This window comes from Diuraphis noxia, unplaced genomic scaffold (genome assembly GCF_037042655.1).
Source record: "Diuraphis noxia isolate RWA-SAM2 unplaced genomic scaffold, SU_Dnox_SAM2 contig0001, whole genome shotgun sequence".
Lineage (NCBI taxonomy): Eukaryota > Metazoa > Arthropoda > Insecta > Hemiptera > Aphididae > Diuraphis > Diuraphis noxia.
In genome coordinates, this window is record NW_028301711.1 from 74653484 (window position 1) to 74671478 (window position 17995).

General features: G+C 27.5%; 1 long non-coding RNA gene across 1 annotated transcript in view; it reads right to left on the reverse strand.

Moving 5' to 3' along the window:
- The window catches only part of LOC149061693 (uncharacterized), an 88397-nt gene that overhangs the window by 50681 nt on the left and 19721 nt on the right, over positions 1–17995 (reverse strand). The gene's annotated exons all lie outside the window — the stretch shown is intronic.

Consider the following 17995-nt stretch of genomic DNA (forward strand, 5'->3'; position numbering starts at 1 on the left):
GAAATTGCATTTCGAAAAGACGTATTTCTTTTAGTAATATATTCACGTATATATTCCAAAAGTTCATCAAACGATGTTATGGACATCCGATAATATTCAAAAAATTTATCTGGATATTTTCTTAAATTTTCAAAAAATAATGAAAATCTTTGCGATTTTTCACGATTAACATTTAATGGATGAACCCAAAATTTACGTCGCACGGGCTCATCTAGCAGTCCAAGTGCTTCCGCAATACAAACAGCTTTTATTTTTTTATTCATTTTTATTTTTAATAAGTTTAATATTATATACGAAAAATTATTTAAATAATAACTAAATAACGTATGTCTACTCAAAATCCAAGTGCAAACAAATGATCATTTCCAATACTACAACTGCATTACTAAATTATTGTTAACAGGTGTATAGGTCAAAATTTAGGTGGAAAGGGTAACCATTTATGCGGTAAAACCGCAATAGTGTGGCGACAATGTCCCGTCCGGTTTATAATGAACGTTTTCACCGGTCCGGTGAAACCGGAGTAGTGTGGCGGGGCCCTTACGATCACGTTTTACAATATAAATAATTTCTTAACTATCTATTACTATTTACCTACTTTCATTATTTAATTAAAATACATAAAACATTTTAGGTTGTAAAAAATTCGGTTGGGACATGTGTGGAACACAGAAAGGAGCAGCAGACCAAGACGAACGCCTTAGGTATAGGTACCTATTAAAATTTAAAACATACAAGTGATACAAGGGCGAATGACTCAATTCTACCACTACACAAAACGTCACGGATAATAACAATATTCGCAGTTAACCTAAGTTCAGAAGATCGTCATAATCGTATGTGGTACACAAGGAATTTATTTTAAGTATACATAACTGGTAAATCACAAATATTTTCGCTAAACTTAATAACAAATAATAAATATGAATATTATATTATAATATTATAAATATAATAAATTACACGTATCACGTTCCGTCGTTAAGATTGTACCTATATGTATTATGTATACCACTGATGGTAACATTTGGCCTATATAATGTAGAATAAACCTGAAAGTCTAGCGATAGATATCGCTGTGCACCAAATAAAACAATGAAAATATAATCGACACTCGAACCTTATTATGATAGATTTCTCGTAAATTTAACAATCGTAGCGTAAAACGACGTCCGGTGGCCTCTAAAGGTTGAATTGAAAACCCCAGGTTTGGTTCCAAAATTCGGAAGCGGGGATGCCATGGAAATTAACCTGATCTTCAATAACGTACCTCGTGGCATTATCAATTCTGCTATGAAAATTGTAATATCGTTACCTAAAAAATATAATATAAGTAATACAATAAATACAAAATTAAATTATAGTATATTATTATAATATAATACACTTAAAACTCGTCTGTATGCCAATGTCACAATAATAGTATAATAATAAGAGGTACCTACGGAAAACAGTTAATTTTCTAAAAAGGCATTGAAAGGACGTCCTTTGATGTTCCGGGATATTGTCATTAAACAATATACCTAATAATATGCGTCTTGTTATTATGCTTATTAGTTATTATACGAACATCCTTCGTGACTAATCGTGTTTCAAGTACAGTATATTCTAGTTGAATGTATAATATGATATTTTTTAGGTACTTACTACAATAATTTGTTTTTTTTTTTTTCATCGGTCTATAAGTAGCCAAATATTATAATAATTATTTATCATTATATCAATTACACTGTTATTCTATTAACCTGTAAGAGTAAAAAGGAAGGAATCTCCGAACAAGTATACATAATATTTTATAGATAATGTCAGTGTTTAATTTCATTCAGACTCAAAGGTTATACTGGTAAACATTATAACAATAATTAATTTTACTGCATACACATAATACTTGCCTACTTATATTGTAGGTAGAACAATACATAGTTTTTGGAAACGCACTTGGATTTCAAAATAAATAAGCGAATATTGTTTTTGGTATGGATCAATGGTATTGTAATAATTAGCGTTTAATTAACTATATTCATTCTTATTATTTTTTATTTTTCATGGACTACATTATTCGAATATTAATAACGATTCCCCAAGGTCACTTATCGCGCCAGTCTGAAATTAATCAAATATAATATTACATTACATATTTTATACTTTACAAACCTTCACGTTTGAGTACCTATACTTGCGTGAATCCAAATTATTATAGGTACAATGTATTAATTTATTTTATTATATTTGTTTGCGATATTCAAGACTCAGTTATTGGCTATGATTTTAGGTTGGTATTTGAACAAAACATTTTAATATTTACGAATGAGCTGATACTGCACAACAAATCACAATACGATTTTATTCGAACTTAATTATCGACTTCCTATACTATGGGTTTGATTATTGACGAATTATTTTGAAATAAATATGCAACGATATGTATTACGATGAATTATGCAATAAAAATAAATAGTAAATGGATGCTTAAAATTTAGGTATATCTGTATTTTTTTTTAACAATTATAAATTAAAATCAGGAGAGAAAATGATACGACCCGACGGTAAACAATTTTTTCTGACTGGACAATGAACAAAGTATTTCATATGAAAAAACAACTGTCGAAATAATAGTAATAATAAAATTTATCAATACTTCGCAATTTCGTAGTTATCCAGCTGTAAATTAATAATTGATGACAAACACAAAATCCTAACCTAACCATACATTTACTGAGTGGATGCCTATTGGTTTATTGAAAGTTGGTAGATAACTCGATTTTAATTAAAATTGTACAACCTTTTTTTATGAACGAGTAAACACAATTTTTAATCGATTAGATTGGTTCAAAAATACATGGTTATTACTATACATGGGTATGCGGCGGCTTCCAATGCGAGTTTCGAATGCTTGCTATAGTTGCTCCCCTCGTAAATTCAATATGACTATTACTGTAGCAATTATAATTTATTAAATTTAATCAAGCAAAAATACAATTGAAACGTTGGTTGATAAAATATCTGTTATACATACATATACTATTTAATATAGGTACAGACCGTATGTGGTCTGTTGTAATTTCCCATTATTCGTAAATAATTGGTATTTTGTATCTTTATGATAGAAATAATCGAACCAATCGATTAGTATTATATTTAATTTATCGAAAAATACTTATATGAAACACGTTTTATTTCCAAGTTCCAAATAACTATCAAAATTCAAAATATGTGACAAAACATTGAAATATGACAATGAAATCAATAATGTGACTTAAATACACTAAAAATTCAAAATACACAAAATATATATCATTATTTATCATATTTTATAAAAAGATTTTGGTTATTATTCATCGACAACTACATAATAAATCGTATTTTAAACTTACTAGTTACTTAGCATACAATTGGATCAACGAGAAAACATCATATTAAAATGCATTAATAAGTTCTTGATCTAATTATAACTCATTACTAATCAGATTTCATACTGATGTTTCGAAATAATAAATGTTATATGGCTATAAGTCATCACTGATTCTTACAAACACTTTGCATTCGTATTTAATGTAAATGATTGTAATATTCTACGATAATCAGACATTGTATTTATAACAAGGATTACTATACCGCTAAAAATTGGAAAAGTTGTTTTTTTTTTTGTAGGGGTCGTCAGTTCACAGGTGAATGGAGAAAACGAGTCACACCTATGACAATAATATTATTGTATTTCACATAGAATCAATTATTATTGGTTCGTCAAACCATTAAATGTAATATTTAATATTGTAGTGATAGGTATACAATAAACGAATAAACACAATGTAATATAATATTTGACGAAACGTTAAAGTTGTTATTACATAATGAGATGACAAGAAGTATTTTAAAAATGTATATAATAATAGTATCTATTATTATTATTATTAGTTATTAGTTAATTGTTGTACACATTTCACTAACACAATAAGTGTTGGCTAAATCTCGATTGAGCAAACTTTTTCGCTTGCCAATGTGAATTTACAGTCGAATAAGCAAGAGTGTAATTAAATTGACTGCACAACAAATTGTTTACTTAATTATATTTTGTTAAAAAAAAAAAATTTAACTAAGGAGAAAATACTAAAAAATTAAAACCCTAATTTCTTGTCAGGTGGAACTGCTGGGAGCCTTCCTTTTCTGTAATTAATGTTATTTTGTTATTTTGTCATCACACTTGCTTATTAGGTATATCAATCTGAACAGATTGTAAGTTCACCATTTTTTTTAATAAAAAAAAAAAAATGTTCAAAGGGATGCCTTCCTTTTCTGTAATTAATGTTATTTTGTTATTTTGTCATCACACTTGCTTATTAGGTATATCAATCTGAACAGATTGTAAATTCACCATTTTTTTTTAATAAAAAAAAAATTTTATTTTGTTAGTTTCTATGATGTGTTTAGATTAAAACAAATTATATAATATGTCACATAACAAAAGAAAAAGTCAAAAATTAAATTTTATATGCAATGGACAATTGGAGTTTCTGTAAATTTTATTTAAGTCATTTTATGAAATGTTCTGTATAAAAGGATTACAAATGGTATTATACTTTTGTATAAATTCATAAAAAACCTTTTTATTCCATAAAAATATGTTATATTTAACGCACTATTTCATTATTAATAGGGTTTTAAAATATCATAATAAACTTCAATTATTTGAAAAATTAAAAAAATTAAATTTTTTAATAGTATATCTGAAAGTGTAGAGGGTAGTTTAAGCCACGTTCAAAAATATACTGAGAGCTTAAATATATGAACTGAGGTACATTAAAACCGAAATACATTTGATAAAACGCTGTATATTATACATATATAATATTTTATTCATGCATATTAATATCCTCTAAAATGCGCATAAAATATGGTTTAATTACATTTTAATCAACTTACAATTAATTATTATTTATTTTCTAAAATATTTATTTTGCTTAATTCACTTCAAATTCTCTTTATTGTAATATTCAACTTATTACTTTGGCATATATTTTAATAGTGGTCCCATGATCCCACGATCCAGTTGTTAGGTATGTAATTACGTGGTTATACCAATATAATAACAAATTCACAAGTAACAAACTTACCAGTACAGAATGGGTGGCTACTAGTTGCGTCTTGCGTCCCGCGGTAAAAATTTCTTCCTAATTTCGGACCGAGTTTTTTCGGGTTACATACGAATTGTGGCCCGAAATTTAAAATTAAATTAATTTAAATATGTAAATTTAAATTTAAACAGCTCCATTTTCCTTCACATTTTTAAACAGACTTAAGACTGCCAGTAGCATCAGTAGATACTGCTGGTAGGGTTAAAATGATGCTTTGATTTTTTTTTTTCATTTCTCGATTGAATAGCCATTAAGTAATGTGTAAAATAGTCACTCACATCGGTCGAATTTAAAAACGGTAATAAACCAAAAAAGTATTTTTTAAATTTTCCAATTTCAGTTTTTTTTTTATATACTCACTTCTTGAGACCAGTTCTTAAGCTAATTGTCTGTATTTTTCGCCACCAGCTTTGGGCCAAGTGAAATCAGCATCCTTTTAAGCTAATAGAAGACCAAACTTTTAATAGAGCAAAATGAATCGCCTTTTCAAACTCATCAAAAACTGTTTTTGATGAAACTGTTGTGTTGAGTTTGCTACACTCAGATATGATGTGTATAAACGCCTTTTCATGTGTTTTAATTTCTTTGTTGGGAAGTATAAAATATAAGAGTGGTAAATAATTAACATTTTGTAAACCATGAAAATAATATCGGACAACTTTTAAAGGTCCAATCTACAAAAATTTTATCAACTTTACTCTAAAATGTTAAGTTAGTTTCAATAGAAAATAATAAAATGTTTGATTTGTTGTCATTTACAAGTAAAAAATGTTCGTCACAATTTGTAATTAATAAATGACTCATATTATCTAAAGAGTTGTGTAATTCATTCAAGTCCACCGGTAACTTTGACATAATAGATGATCGAGCATGGTGAATATTTTTTCTTATTAATGTTAAATCGTATGTTGTCAAAGTGTCTACGTCTTATATAAAGTAGCTATGAATAATTTTACTTGGCTTCTCATTAATATCATCAACAGCTTTACGTTTCACATGATTACAGTTTGCCTGTTTAATGTTTCAACACCATATTTCTTCTGGTTTTCATGATTTAAAACTTTTTTAGATTCTGGACGAAGTGAAGAATGTATTGATTTTACAATGATGTGTGTGTTTTTTTTTTTTTTTTTGTTGTTTGTTTGTTTTTGTGTCTGTAGTGTACAGCATAACTAGTGGAATTAATGCTTCAATTTTAAACTTTGGGGGTGGGTTCCGATGGAAAAGTGAATATCCTTGGTGCATTATAAAAGTCAAAAGTAAACATTTTTCAACAGTTTTCAAAAAAATCGAGAAAAACACAAAAAAAATGACAGAAAAACGGGAATTTTTACGCAAAACCAGTTTTCGACCAAATCGATTTTTTTATATGGTTGTAATTCAAAAACTAATCACTGTAAATACTTGAAATTTTCACCAAATGTTTATGTTAGTGATATTTATATCTATATATACAGTTTAATTTTCAAACATTTTTTTGAGTTATTTATAGACCACTGAAATTTTTTTTGTGAAGTGTCGGTAAAAAAATGTTGAATTACCAAAAAAACTTGAAAATTGAATACAAGGTTCCTTATGAGTTGTTCTTATCGTAGCTAAAAAAAATTAAAAATCGTTAATCACAATTTTTTTATAAGCGTTTATAGTTCAAATTTTTACGAAATCTGTCGAAAACGCGAATATTTGCAAGTAATTTTGAAGTTGAAAAATCATAAAATTTATTGTGTTTATAACTAAGGATTAAAAATACAACACTAAGTTTTCCATAAGTTTTCCTTCAAGTAGCTATAGAGAAAACACGAAGCATCATTATAGGAAAAATTTTAAGTGCGTTTGAATTTTAAATTTTTACGAAATAGCGTAACGATAACGATTTATCCTCAAACGATTTTAAATATTTGTAATTATACAAAAAGTATAAGTCGTAGATACTTAAAATTTCACAATTTATTTAGATTGGCATTTTCTTTACATGATTTAATTTTAAAAATATTTTGACTTATTTTGAGATATTTATAGACAACTGAAATTTTCAATTTTTCTGAAAATTTTCTTTTGAAATGTCAATAAAATTGTATTGGTCATATCAAAATACTTGAAAATTTAATACAAAGTTCCTCATAAGTCATTCTTATGGTGATTAAAAAATTATAAAAATACATGGGCACAGTTTTTTTTTATTAGCATTTGAAGTTCAAATATTGACTAAATACATAAAAATAACGGCAATTTTCAAATTATCTTATATAGAAATTTATAAAAGTTTTTCTTTTTAAACCTAAGATTTGAAAATTTAATACAAGGTTCCTAAAATATTTTTAAAATAGCAGTTGAAAAATAAAAGAAATGCATAATCACATTTTTTTTTACAAGCATTTAAATTTTAATTTTGACAACACACGTAAGAATCACGAAAATTTGCAAATTATTTTAAGCTAGAAATTCATAAAAAATTTTCTTTTTAAATCTAAGATTTGAAAATTTTTAATAATCTATAATATATCCTAGACAGATAAACCGTCTCCGTTCAGAATCGTTTTTCGTATACAATGATATCTATCATTGCATTCAAATTTAACCTACCCTAGTCAGAGGTCCACCCCACCCCCAACGAACAGCAGAGCGATACCCACTTACCCGCTATTTATTAATAATTACGGTATTATTTAAATGAATTATATATGCTGTACAAGTCTTTTTAGCACAGCAATATCGTTCAATATAATTTTTTAAATTCTTATGGAAACGAAATTTATATCAATCGATTACGTATAAACTGTGATTTTTTTTACTCAGAATTTCAACATTCGACATTATAAATAAATTAAAATACACAGAAAAGCGAACGAAGCTAAGTAACGACCTAACTATAATGAAAAGTTTGCTTCATGGAATCCAGTTCTTTAAAAATTAATTTTTATATTCAATTTACATGCGATTTCTTTTTTTTTGTTCTATATAGTTATTTTCAATCCAAGATGGAGATGTATTTAATTTGTTTTTATGGATTCATTCTTGCAATGTATACTGCAGGGCAATGACATTTTTAAAAGTAATAAGACTTCTTCATCAAAAACTGGTTCAATTTCAACGATGGACCCCCCCCCCCCCCCGACCCATCATTTGATTCAGGCTCAAAAATATACGCCGTGTCAGTGTTGAAAAAATACTATTTTGGTATCTAGTGTATTTACTTACGCATAACATTCTGAAGTAATATTATGCTTTGATCGTTGTCAAAACGGAATATAATCATCGTACCGCAAACGCGTTATCATTTCACGGATTCCTTGCAAATAAAAAAGTCATCGCACAAAAATTTTAATAACTAAAGTATATTAAAAGCGCTTGAAATTAATTCGAAACAATGTACACAATAATTATGAACCACAGCTCAAGCGTATTACGTGAAATTGTATCTTGCATCCCCATTTTAAATAAAATATCGTGTTGAATACTTTTTCAGCATATTAGTCAAGTTCATTGTTTAAAGTGTACAGTGAAGTCATAAACAGTGTTTGAAAAATTTAAATGAGTTATTATAAAAGCCTGCCTCACATTTTTAATATTCGCACATCACAATTGTGTTATTGTACTGCACTGCTATAGGGAATAAAATAATGTTTCAAGAACCACGACATGTTTAAACATATTTTAATGCATTATAAAAAAAAAATGCTGATAATCATCTCTGGGCTTTACTTTGTGCAATCTTTTTCCGTTTATGGAACTCAATAAATATTTCAGAATCAGCCGATTCAGGGTTTATAAAATATAATTTGAATTGTGTTGTATTTTATAAGTAGGCGCGTGACGTATATTTTATACCTCTATAATGATTCATAGTGTCACAAATTATGATGTTACACGGAATCATATTATACGGAGGTCCCACGTCCAGATTGTATTATAGTATCATTTTTGGAGTACAATTTTATTATTTTTAAGAAAACAGTCATATACAGTTTTTTTACGTATCTATATTTATAAATGTAAGATAGCCATTAGTCTATATAAGTAAATTGTAGTGAACTATTTAGATTTTTAATCACTTTTTCAACAGCATTCTATAATTTAGAATTTATTTATTTTACAAGGAGCTAGATAGACACATACTTCACACTTAAAAACCTTTTTTCAAAATTATTATAAAAACCGGCTTAATGCGTAGTCATTTAAATAGATCACTCTGTATACATAATATAATAATATTTCTACTTTTTATTGGCTCCGAATTTGTAGGAGAACGTTTAAAAATATTAGAATTTAATAAATAAATATATATTTATTATTTATTTGTACCTATACGTGACCTTTTTGTTGATGATTCAAACATAAATAATTGCACTCCCGATTTCAATGACAAAATATTAGGACGCTAGCGATGACTGGTAATTCCAATATTATTACAATTATTATTTACTTGAAGAAAATTTAAGAAAAAAACGAAATTGAAAAGCAATAAAATTAAAAGTAATATTGTTCACTGCATGGTAACAACTGGACGTGGAAATTATTTGTATATATAGAAACATTGTAGTTATGTATATAATTTCAAACAATCCCGGGTATCCGATTACTACCGAGGACCTTTGACAGTTGACATATTCTGTAATATTAATAATTATAATAATATTACATTAATTAATTCTGATAGATAGAGTACTATAATGCCAATATTATAGGAGTAGGTATTACCGACCTTATACATACAACCTTTCGAACGATGCACTTTACCGTGAGGTAATACAATATATACTATTATATATATATATATATATATATAATTGAAACTATTATTAATGGTATTATAATGTTAATAAGCAGTCATTTGATATACATATTTTATACTCCTAGGCCGTAATAATTATTATAGCTCAAATTGAAATCATGTCTAACCATTAGGCAACTGCAAAAAAGATTATTATTAAACATCGAACATACTTATCTCACTTTTGTACTATAGAAATGCATTAATATTTAAATTTGGATTTTTAGATTTTTCAATTATTATACGTCTCAGATATATTTCAATACTTAGAATTCTTTTCCATCGAAGAAGTTTTGAAGGTCGATAAAAAATAATTTATTTCTCAAACGAAAACCACCATTTTTGAATTGTATAAATTGATAATTCTTTTTCTTTTCTTTTTCTTTTTAATGTTAAAAATTTAAAATATCTAAATTAGTTTCTGGGTTATTAAAACAATCTTTATAGACTTATAGCTTATAGGTGCTAAGAATAATAAGAGTCCTTTACAATGATATAACATAAAATATAAAAAAAGATTTTATATTTCAACTTTTTGGACAATTTTTACAAGTTATAAAAATGTAATTAATTAATATTAATTACCTACTATAGTTTTCAAATTATTATAGCATACGTATCTTCAAGACTGTTATTATGGACCAATATTATCCTTAGTAACTCAGAAACCTACTTGTTTTTCGAATTATATCATATAATTATTTATTATATCATAATTTTTGAAAAAAAATAATCCTCTAATATTATTGTATCTACCAACTTACAAATTTACATTGAAAAAGGGCAGTTCTTATTTAAAAAAAAAAAAAAAAAAAATGATATAAAAACTCCAATACTAAAATTATTACCTGATTAAAAGTCCACGAATTTAATATATTACAATAAACAATCTTCTTCAATAGATCATGAGAAAAAAATTATAATTATAAGTCGTCATAATATAATATAAAGCTTAAGTCGTTAACTTACGTTAAGCTATGAAAATAGAAATAGTACATCTCAATTAAATTCTATAAGATAAAAATTAAATGTATTTTAAAAATTTCGAATAATTTTTAAAATAATTTATATTTAATTTGTACTAAGTCCAAACTAAAAATAATATTCAAATGCGTGTACTAAATTATGATAATAATGTATGTAATAGGTAATATAGTGGTAGGTTTATAGACATATTATAATGAATATGATTTATGAGTTTTTGCTATATATTATATTAATGTCCATACAGTTGGCACTTCGACTTTGTTTGATGGATTTGAAAAAAAAGCAAAAATTTTGAAAATTGTTTTTTAGAATATTTTAAAATCAATGTTTTTTTTTTTTTTATATTTGCGTAAAATTCAAAGACTCCACAGACCACAGTCGTAAGCATACTATAATCAAATAGGTACATAGTATACAAAACATTGATGTGTGCTAAGAGATTTTCAATTTGGGGTTGGGACTAGGGAGGGAAGATTGAACAAATTGTTTATATAAAATTGGCTTCTATCAAGATTTGAGAATAAATATAAACACAAATGCTACACGTTATTATAATATAACGGCGGTCAATAGGGGATTTTAACTTCAAGAGTCTCCCCCCCACCGTGAGAACGTCGACGATATTAATATAGTTTAATAAAACTAATTTATAATTTTATATGTTTATCCACGGGCTGCGTCTGTTATAGCTATCTTTGTAACTTGTACCTACGATATAATTCATTAAAAATTTAGCTCATCATCAATAATGATTGAAACTGTTTTGGCTCAAATCGTATTGTATTTATCAATGTGGTCATCGAACATATTGTCCATGTTGGCCAACGAAATTATAGACTTATAGTCTACATTATAATTAGTTTTAAAAATCATTTATACAACGATATAATGTGATGATGATTCAAACAAACACTTAAACATAATTGAGATTGTATCACGCGTGGCGTATAATGATAATAATAATTAGTAATTATATGTTCTGTACAAGTACTGTAAATCATAATATATGGTCCTACTTATGGTCTACGCGTTGTGTGATTTTTCTGTCTTAATAATTTATTTTATTGTATTCGTCGACTTGTTCGCAGTACTTTATTTATAAATCAATACCACGTTCAACCATTCAACGATTGTGATGATGACGTCAAACTTTCATTTCATCTCGAAATCACTATAATAAATCTGTATATCATAATCCAAGGATCAAACGCACCAGTACGTTCGCGTACATACAATATAATATAATACGGTTGGTAAATATCGTAACTATATATAACTATTATATCCGTAAGGAAAGTACAAGCCGTGTCGATTTGGCTATATAGTCGGGTGTTTGTGTGTAACATGATGTGAATAATACAGTTTATTTTGTTATGATATTTTTCTTTGTGAGGGGTTGATTATTTAAAGAAGCTCAATTAAGATCCCTGACATTAGCTACAGCTCATGCCGTATGTTTATAAAAGTTGTAAACATGGTCATACGTTCTACGTAATACTTTCACATGCATTACACAGAACACTGAAAACATTTTAAAATGTTTATACAATTTCAAAGACTGCAACCCACTTGGCCAGGGAGTCTATTTCACTGATTTCACTGATTTCATTTTTTTTTTTTTTTTTATCCAAAATTATATTAAATTTACCTTTGTCGTATATAAATAAATGAACAAATAATATTTTAAGCACTTTTTTATTAACAACCATCGTCTAGTAGTAATCACGTCACACGATCACTACCATCACTGACCCTTTTTCTGTCTTTACATGATATTCTTTGTATATCAATTGTATATTAATATAGATATATTATATCGAAATAAAAATCAACCCAGTACATTGTACTTATTGACTAAAATCACACTAATTGTTATTTTATTACATTTAGTTGTTATTCTAATCTAACTAGTATTTTTAATATTGATAAATGATAATGTTTATTTTTTTTTATCATATTAAATTATATTATGCATGATACATTGACTACCGCTATACACATATAGTCTATAGGATTTTTTTAGCGATGACTGAACCTTACGCTTAATCACTTAATTTAATTAAAGTTTAAGAACTATATTATAACTTTCAGCTCTTGACTGGAACCATTGACCTAGATAAAAAATATAAATCAATTTTATTAAAACAAGTGTAAAGAAATTTAAAGCAAAGTATGTGCGGTTACATGGTCGTTCGTTATTGAGGTCTCGTGCGTACTTGGTATATTATATGCATGTTATATTAACATACATAGCTGAGAATTTTTTGCATATTTTTCAATAATCGTTCAAAACACAGAGTAATGTGATGGGTGATAAATGTGTTTAATAATACCTGGAGCGTAATTGTTTTTAAATATTTTACAAGTTATAAGTTCATGTTTCGTGCATATAGTTATAATACATCATACTATTTTTTGACATATTGTTATTTTATTTAGGGTAAGACAAATGTATGCTGTCATCAAGCGTGTACAATTATTATTATTTTATTTTTATATCTATATTTTAAACAGCTGTTTTTCGATACAACAACGCAGTGCTATGACCCTAGAGTTCAAATAGTATCAAAGCACTCAGCATTTATCTGACGAAGTGCTCGGTATGAACAACTATAATCATCATCTGAAGTTATTTTTTAGCTTTTAATGCAGTACTTCTAACTATATAATTAGAAATTTACGTATCTTTAGACTTCCTAAACTGGAAAATATCGTCAAGTGACGTGTAATAAATAAATAATAAATATTAATATAGAATAATGATATAGGTACACTATTTACAAGTTACAACATGGTATTATACCTACGCACCTCAGTCGTCGAACTTGTGTGTGACAAGAAAATATTATTTTGATTACATGCGTTTACAATATATATAAAATAATTATGACCATTTTTTGCGTCACTATAGACAATAAAATACACGTTGTAAAATAATAGTTACCTATTTATATGTGTATATATTTACAACAAATTGCAAGCAATATTGTATATTTTAGGTTTATCGGGAACATTTATAGTAGGGATAACACTTTTAATAAAATATTATTCGTCTTTCTTGATCAGTAACTACAGGGTTACATCGTTTATTTATGTTGTCGCTGGTGAATTAAAAGGTATGGAAAATAAAACTATAACATTCTCGTATTTTTTGTTTTCATTTTGACAATTTCAATAATATGATTTAATATTATAATACGTACGGTAACATCAATTGTTTTTTGTTAATTTTCAACGGGCCAAAAATAAATTCGAAAAATAATAAATACATACCGGGCACGAGTGTTTCATTAATACTACCAGCCTTTATTTTTTTTATTTATTAAAATTCAACCCACACATTTTGTTGTGCATTATTATTATAATGAGAATAATTCGCTTAATTTGTTTTTAGTAAAAAAAAAAGTTTAGGCGACTAATATAATTAGTAATTATTTTAATTTTATTTTACAATTGAAACCACGATAAAAATGTATTCATTAGGTAGATACAAAACAATTAACAGGCTCTTGATTACATATTTTCTGTAAAGTGGGATATTTGATTTAAAAAATAACTGATCCAAGACGATTCCTCGTCATCTTTCTTGTTTGAACTTGTTTCAAGCATGACACTTTTACCCCAACTTATAATAGGTACTTAAATATGCCTAATATTAATGTTATATGTAGATACTTAATTACATCAGACTGCTGCAGAGGACAACGTAAATTACATCCGACGAAGGAAGAAAATTATAAATAGCATCCAATACATATCAGCTATAAATTTATATGCAGTAAAAATTGCGCCTGTTTATATTTCAGGAATGGATTTTCATGGTGCACAGAGGATAATATGTTGAGGCATATTAATTTAAAATTACTTAGATAACAAAAAGAGGAGATGAAAAAATATCCTTCAAAAGTTTTTTTTTTATTATTTAGTTGAAATAAATAATGGGAAAAATTAAAACTTTTTTTATATTAAATATAAAATTATGACTTATGGATGCGGATATATTAATTCAAGTCTTAAATTGTATTTTTTAGGTTATATATTTACGTAATACAGTGTAACTAATAATAATATTAATAACAATATAATAAGTTAAATTTTATGATTTAATAAATTTTTCCATAGGTACGTTGAAATTTTTCACTTAGCTCTTACTGGTTTAGCGTTATTTATTATATGAGCTCTTTTTAAAGCTTATATTCACCATGAGCGTAATATTTACAATCATCCGCTGCAGGAATGGACATTATTCTTGAAGAATGTAGATACTATATTATGTTCTAGATAGTTAATTTTTTTTTTTACAAATGTCAATAAAAAATTATTTGTTCGTTCAAAAAACTTTTTTAAGTTAAAAATTTAATACAATGTTTCACATAAGATGTTATTATATTGCTGTATGAAAATATTAAAGATACATAATATAATAGTTATATTTTATCATATACCTAATTTGAAATTTATATAAATGTGTACAAAATATTTTTAATAAAAGCGCAATATAGCTGGAGGTATCCATAAATGGGATTGATTGAAGAAACTATTCAATAATAAGACTTTATGTAGTAGGCAAATATTTTTTTATAAGCATTTATAAGAGAGCATTTTGACCGAGTTAATTTCGTAGGTAGGTAGTTCAATATAATATATTAAATGTTCAACTTCTATAGGTAAAGCTTGGTTTAAAGTTTAAACATTTTTCAAAGGGGCTTAAGATGTAGTAGCGTCATTGGAGGGGGGTATAGTAGCCATTTGTTTCCCCCACCCTTGTTATTAGCGGCCAGCAGGCCATTATTGGGTTAGTTATGCACTAGTATCGGACTAGTTTTGAACAGCAAGCCCGTAAACATGATTCATGTCATTGCTGAATAAAATTCAACTATGATTCGTGGCTCGTACTAATACATATATTATGTACACATTAGACGAAAGAAGAATTTATTATAGTCTATGAAACAGTTGTAGATGTCTCATGTCCAGGGCTAGAATTTGTATGCAACAGCATGTTTTTTTGCGACTTCTGATTGTTGATTTTGTCAGTAATGTCCACGAATCACCTCATGATGAGATAAATGGTGGTGTTTTTATTTTGCATGTTTTTGAATATTTTGGATAAAATGCATATTAATGCATATATTATATTAAATAAAATTAATATTATTGCATATTTCCATTATAAGAATGCGAAAAATGCATGTTTTTATGCATTTCGTAATTAATATTTATAATTTAATATTAATACTTCGTATTTAATTCTAGCTCAGCTGATTAAAGTATTAAACTTGATTTTTTTGTTAAACACAAATTTTATTTTTATAAATACAATCCTATGGTACAATAGGTATGCCATTAAAGATTGAATAGTTTGACGGAGAAAGATAAACACAATTAATAAAAGTATGTCGGTCAATATGAAATCTAAGATAGAAATTAAAATGCATACTTTTGCATATTTTGGTAAATAAAATGCATTTTTTACAATTTTTTATTGCATACAAATCCCAGCCCTGCTCATGTCTAATATAATATCTACAATTTGAATTGAGTTAATAATATAATTATAATGTAATCTATCATAATAAATTGTTAGTGAGTGAATTTTTTTTCAGTTTTACAATGGGTAGGTCAAAATGTTTGACCTCCACCTCTCTCAAAACTGAAATGACGTCAATGTGGATTGTTTAGACGGACTGTATAAGTATTGATCAGCTATTCGTCGGCTGTTTAAAATTTTAAAAACTCCTAAAAATATTATGTAGGCCTATTGAATCTCCAATGAATCTCGCACAAACGTAGGACCTATATATAGACTGACTATATCACTTGTTGTCTTTAGACACTTAAAAATGATAATTTCTCGATGCGTCGACGACCTCTACGTAATATTATAGTGCTCTAACGGGTGACAGCATATTATAGTATTATGTTAACAATCGTAATTCGCATCTTGTGCGTGCTAATACGCCACTTGCACACGCGCGCTGCACCGGAATCGTCGTAATTGTTTGATAATAATAATAAATATTAAGTAATCTTATATTTAACATTATATTACAATACCGACGATGACGACGAAGTCGCGTTATTATCTAATTGGTTTATTCCTCCAAATTCGGTTTCCCGCCGCCCATATATTACCGACTGCGGTCGTCTCGAAAACGAAGGTCACCGTCGTCGTTCTGTCTCCAGCTCGATGAACAAGACGACTAGGTATACCTACTGTAACACTTAATACAAACCTATACAGTCGTACGACCACGATAATAATGTTGTAATTTGCAGCGGGAAAAATAATAATACACGCCAGCGCCAAAAAAGAAAACGGTTTATTCTCCGTTCCATCGCGTGTGTTTTGTTTGTTTGGCCATTCCCCCCCCCCATGTTTCGTGACAGTGGTCTGAAGAAATCTCTGCCGCCAGCCCATCAGCCAGCCAGCAGCTTGTCCGCGCACCGAGCCGAGTAAACAGTTTAATTGCGAGTGCCGTTACACGCGTTTTGAATTATTTAAACGCACGTCAAACATAATACACACAACAACAACAACAACAACAATAATAACAATAACAATAATACGTACACGTCCGTGTCAAGTACACAATACGTATGGGCACAACACACACGTTTTCAGCGTACGTACGAAATGTGTAACACGATTGTACGATATAAATATTATATTATTATTGTACATCACTATAGCTGTAGTCTTCGTCTATAGCTGGGTTAAAATTAATCCATCTTTCTACCGTTTTCCGTTTTGCTTCAGTTCAAATACATAATACAAACACATCGCAATTACAATGATTAATTTCATAAAGTTCCAATTCTTGATAATATATTATATTATATTCTGCACATCGTATTATATTTTTTGATTTACCTATAAACACCGAAGTAGGTAATCCGACATCGTTTACATCAACAAATATGTAAAGAATAATAAGCAGCCAAATTATATAAGTAAATATTGTAATCATTATTGTGTTCGTTATAAAAGGCACCTGCTTATTATAAGTATTTTATGTTGACATTTGTTTTAATGCCATGTTTTTACTAGATAATTATAAAATGTAAGCTACCTAGCTCTATAGATACTATAGAATCTATAATA